This window comes from Arachis hypogaea, chromosome 16 (assembly GCF_003086295.3).
Source record: "Arachis hypogaea cultivar Tifrunner chromosome 16, arahy.Tifrunner.gnm2.J5K5, whole genome shotgun sequence".
In the NCBI taxonomy this organism is placed as follows: Eukaryota; Viridiplantae; Streptophyta; class Magnoliopsida; order Fabales; family Fabaceae; genus Arachis; species Arachis hypogaea.
The window spans coordinates 42,617,481-42,623,517 of record NC_092051.1 but is presented as its reverse complement, the minus strand read 5'-3'; positions in this window follow the sequence as shown (position 1 = coordinate 42,623,517).

Below are 6,037 nucleotides of genomic sequence, written 5' to 3'. Positions count from 1 at the left end.
CAATAGTAAGAGGTCCTATTTATAATAAACTAGTCACTAGGGTTTACAGAAGTAAGTAATTGATGCATAAATCCACTTCCGGGGCCCACTTGGTGTGTGCTTGGGCTGGGCCTGAGTGTTGCATGTGTAGAGGTCCTTCTTGGAGTTGAACGCCAGCTTTTGTGCTAGTTTGGGCGTTCAACTCTGGTTTTGGCTCTTTTTCTGGCGCTGGACGCCAGGTTTGGGCAGAAAGCTGGCGTTGAATGCCGGTTTACGTCATCTATTCTTAGCCAAAGTATGGACTATTATATATTTCTGGAAAGCCCTGGATGTCTACTTTCCAACGCAATTGGAAGCGCGCCATTTCGAGTTCTGTAGCTCCAGCAAATCCACTTTGAGTGCAGGGAGGTCAGAATCCAACAGCATCAGCAGTCCTTCTTCAACCTCTGAATCTGATTTTTGCTCAAGTCCCTCAATTTCAGCCAGAAAATACCTGAAATCATAGAAAAACACACAAACTCATAGTAAAGTCCAGAAATGTGAATTTAACATAAAATCTATTAAAAACATCCCTAAAAGTAACTAGATTCTACTAAAAATATACTAAAAACAATGCCAAAAACCGTATAAATTATCCGCTCATCAGTCGTCCAAGTAATAAACCTTATGTGAGTAAGGGTCGATCCCACAGAGATTATTGGCTTGAAGCAAGCTATGGTCATCTTGTAAATCTCAGTCAGGCAGATTCAAATGGTTATGGAGTTTAAGGTGATGAAAATAAACATAAAATAAAGATAGAGATACTTATGTAATTCATTGGTGGATTTCAGATAAGCGTATCAAGATGCTTTGTTCCCCTTGAACCTCTTCTTTCCTATTGCCTTCTTCCAATCATTCATACTCCTTTCCATGGCAAGCTTTATGTTGGGCATCACCGTTGTCAATGGCTACATCCCGTCCTCTCAGTGAAAATGGTCCTGATGCTCTGTCACAACATCGGCTAATCAGCTGTCGGTTCTCGATCATGTCGGAATAGGATCCATTGATCCTTTTGCGTCTGCCACACTCCCCACAATCGCGAGTTTGAAGCTTGTCACAGTCATCCCTTCCCAGATCCTACTCGGAATACCACAGACAAGGTTTAGACTTTCCGAATCTCAGGAATGGCCGCCAATAATTCTAGCCTATACCACGAAGGTTCCAATCTTAGATTAGAAACCCAAGAGATACGCATTCAAGCCATTGCTAGTAGAACAGAGGTGGTTGTCAGGCACATGTTCATAGGTGAGAAAGATGATGAGTGTCACGGATCATCACATTCATCAAGTTGAAGAACGAGTGAATATCTTGGAGAAGAAATAGACTTGAGTTGAATAGAAAAACAATAGTACTTTGTATTAATTCATGAAGAACAGTAGAGCTCCACACCTTAATCTATGGTGTGTAGAAACTCCACCGTTAAAAATACATAAGAACAAAGTCTAGGCATGGCCGTGAGGCCAGTCTCAAACGTGTCTAAGATAGCATAAGACTTATCAAAGGTGAAAATACAATAGTATAAGGTCCTATTTATAGAGAACTAGTAGCCTAGGATTTATAGAAATTAGTAATTAATGCAGAAATCTTCTTCCAGGCCCACTTGGTGTGTGCTTGGACTGAGCATTGAAGCTTCCATGTGTAGAGACTTTTCTTGGAGTTAAACGCCAGCTTTTGTGCCAGTTTGGGCGTTTAACTCCAGCTTTTGTGCCAGTTTGGGAGTTAAACGCCAGAATTCTTGAGCTGACTTGGAACGCCTGATTGGGCCATCAAATCTCGCGCAAAGTATAGACTATTATATATTGCTGGAAAGCCCAGGATGTCTAATTTCCAACGCAATTAAGTGCGTGCCAATTGGGCTTTTGTAGCTCCAGAAAATCCACTTTCAATTCAGGGAGGTCAGAATCCAACAGCATCTGCAGTCCTTTTTCACCCTCTGAATCAGATTTTTGCTCGGGTCCCTCAATTTCAGCCAGAAAATACCTGAAATCACAGAAAAACACACAAACTCATAGTAAAGTCCAGAAGAGTGATTTTTATTTAAAAACTAATAAAAACTAATTAAAATATACTAAAAACATACTAAAAACAATGCCAAAAAGCGTATAAATTATCCGCTCATCAAAGATCAAGCATCAAATCCTAGTGGTGAAGAATCCTTTGAGCTCAAAGAACCTTCTCCCGGTGCATTTGAAAGTGTTGAGGAGGTAAATCTCTCTCACCCCCATAACTATAATCTTAGTAAGGGAAAAGGCTTAGATAAACTTAAAGAACAAAGGATTATAATTGAGAAATCTTGTAAAGAGGTGGAGGTCCTTAGCAAAAGAAGGACAGGAGTTGGATACGCTTTGTCAAAACCTTTGGAAGCGTCTTTGCCTAGGTTTCCATCTACTCCTTCATTTGAGTGGGTGAAATTCATTTCTATTAGCTTTATTATCCCACTTGAATATGGCTTGCTTGAAACGGATGGCCAACTTAGGGAACTTTGTGGGATGAAGCGCAAGCAAAAAATATTTTGTGGTTGGCGTTGCAAATCAAGGCTCATTAGGGTTGATACATCAAACATGAAATATAAAGGTTGGAGTAGTGCTCAACTAGATGGGTCTAGGAGGATTGTTGGTCACTTCATAGAGAATTCATCTTGCTTGCCACCCGGATGGACTATTAATGATCAACTTTAAAACGAGTGTGAAAATAAAGTGTGGGATCCCGGATTACAAGAAGCGGATCAATCTTGGGAGCCCTTAGCTTGTGCAGAACTCCATCAAGGCTTGAAGATATTAAATTTGAAGAATGGAGCTTATTGGAGATTCAAGCATTGGTGGATGTTCCAAGATAAATTCAAGCACAAGCCACCTTGATGAGAAGCTCCCCATAAGTCCAACTTAAGGACAATAAACAAAAGTGCTAGGTGGGAGACACCCCACCATGGTAAAATCTTTCCTTTTTCTCTTTTATACATATTGGTGATTAGCTTAATTTCATGTTTGATTAATTTGTTGCGTTTATTTGGTAGTTTAGTATGTTAAATAAGGTTTTATGGTGTTTTGGTAGCTGTTTGGAGGTTTGAAATGCTTGGATTGGTGCAAAAAACATAGAAAAATTTTGAAAACAGAGCAACAACCCATGCGCACGCGTACCTCACGCGTACGCGTGCCCCATGCATTCTCGCCCATCCACGCGCACGCGCCATGCACGCGTACGCGTGGATACCAGATTTTCACTTCCCAGCCAAAGACCCGAGAGTTACGCCTGCACTGTGCTAACGTTGTGCCTAAGGCACAACCATCAACCCACGCATAAGCATGACGGACGCGTGCGCGTCAACTCTCTGGTTTTCCATGCACGCGTACGTGTGACCCACGTGGCGCGTCGCGCCCATTTCACCACCCATGCGCACGCATGGTGCACGCGTACGCGTGGATACCTTTCCTTCACTGCACCTCTTTTCTTCTTCCCTTTCCATTTCTTTCCTTCTTCTTTCTTCTTCCCCTCTCCTACCATCATCCAACACTCCCAAACACCATCTATAACCAATTCTTAGGTTAGTTGTTAGTAACGTAGTTTTTAGTTTTCATCTCATTTTCTCTTTTTCATTATAAGTGTTGGATTATTGATTTTGTTTGCTATATATTGCTGCTTATTCCTAATTGCATGCTATCTTAGAATAATTGTTTTTAGATATTCATTGTTGGATTCCTTGATTGAGGTTACAATTTGTTACTTGGTTTTGAATTTCTCATGCTTAATTTTGTGCATACCAAGTACACTAGATTTTCCTTCAAGCACTCTAAATCTTTTTGAATTACATGATTTGGCCACCATGTAATTTGAATATTTTCTTTGATTAGGCAATTTCTCGATGGATGATGTGCATTTATCTTAATGCATTGTGCTTCTAGATCATATGCATCCATATGTTTTAGCTGGAATGCTCTCATGCCTCTTTATTGCTTGTTTGGTTGTCTTAGCCTTTAAGTTTAGAGCATCTCGTGCACACTAGAATAAGTGAAATGTATGCTTCTTTTGTGACATAGCTTTCTATGCTAGTGTATGTTCTAAAGGGCGCAATTTAGAATTCACACGCCTATTTATCATTCATGTCCCACTAATTCACTCATTCAGTTCTAGTGATTTACCTCATCCCAACAATGTATACTTCCTGGCTTTTGTATTTTCTCATCTTATGGTGTTACTTTATATTTTTCATGAATGATGCACCACGAGTAAAAACGGAAGGGAAGAAAGAACACGCAGCAACCGGTTGACCTACCAGCTGAAGGTGGAAATTCGGAGAGTTGCCGTACCCCCTTGCTCATCTTTGGATGCACCGAGGACGGTGCAAACTTTTAAGTGTGGGGAGGTCGTCCAACCAATCGGTATTTTTGGGTGACAAGTTTCTAATTCCAACACTTTTGCATTTCATACTTTTAGGTCTTTTAGGATTTTTACTCATGTTTTCTTATTTTTGCATATATAAGTATAATAAACTTAGTCAAAATAATGAGATTTTTCAAGGATTTTATCTATAGGGCATTGACATTCCAATTGATTTGAGTGAAAATATGTCATTGAACTTTCTTGAATTATATATATATTGTGGAACATGATTTTTGAGCTAAGAACACAAGCTTGTGAGTTTTGAGCCCTAATGATGTGGTTACATCTTATAACCACTTATTTTCCTTCTTGTGTGCATTATTCTCTTTCTATGATTGTAATCTTTGATTTGTTTGATTCTTTATGTCCATTATTTTGTGTAGATATGCATTTATATGATTGAGACCATCATTTTATTTAGCTCACTCGCCCAATTAGCCTTACCTTTTATCTTCCATTGTTAGCCAACTTTGAGCCTACGATTAACCCACTTGTTCTTAATTTTAGCACATTACAAGCCTTTAAGTGAAAAATAATAAATGTCCTTTATTTGGATCTTTGATTAGCTTAGGCTAGTGTGAGTGTGTATCATTCAAGTGTGGGAAACTTGGGACATTGGTTGGGAAGAGGTGTGTTTTGTATTAAATATTGGAAATCGGGTACATGCTCATGTATTAATTAAATGTAAAACCGTATGCATTGATACTTTTGTATATGTTAAAGCAAAAGGAAAAAAAATGAGAAAATAAAAAGAAAGAAAAAAAATATATGTAGTTATCAAAAGAAAAAGAAAAAATAGAAAGAAAAGAAAAAAAAAAAGAAAGAAATAAAAAGGGGACAAAATTCCCCAAAGTAAAATTCAATAAAGATCAATGCATATGTGTTGTGATAAAAAGAGAATGCATGAGTATGTGAAAAAGTGAAGAATTGGTAGTTAGGTTAGCACTTACATTGTATAGGTTGCCATAGGTTAGGTGGGAAGTTTACGTTGATCAAAGATTCAAATCTCAAGTCCACTTGACCAATATGCATCCTACCTTGACCCTAGCCCCATTACAACCTATGAAAAGACCTCATGATATGTGTCTGCATGCATGAAATATATGTTGATTGTTAGATGAAAAATAAATCTTGGAAAGCATGATTAGGGAGGATTGAGTGAATCGACCCTAAACACTTGAGCGACTAGAGTGCAAACACTTCCGGTGATGGTTCGATTGCTCAATTACATGTCTCCACCTATGATTATCTCTTCTTGCAAGTTTATAAAAATATTTAGTAACTCAATTCGATTATGGATTAGATTTGCTATGGCTATTAGCCCTTGTACCTATATATGTTCTCTTGGGAATTGATTTATTTTGACCAAGTAGTTGCATTCATATAGGTAGATGCATGTAGATAGGTTGCATTTAGTTAGTTTGCATTGAATAAATGTTGATACCCTTTGTTTCCTTCTTGATTTAGCATGAGGACATGCTATGGTTTAAGTGTGGGGAGGTTGATAAACCCCATTTTTAGGGTTTATCTTGTGCTTAATTTAGGGAATTTTATGACCTTTTACCCACATTTATTCAATGAAATAGCATGGTTTCATGATTGTCTCCTAAATTGTGCTTAAGTGTGAAAATATGCTTTTTAG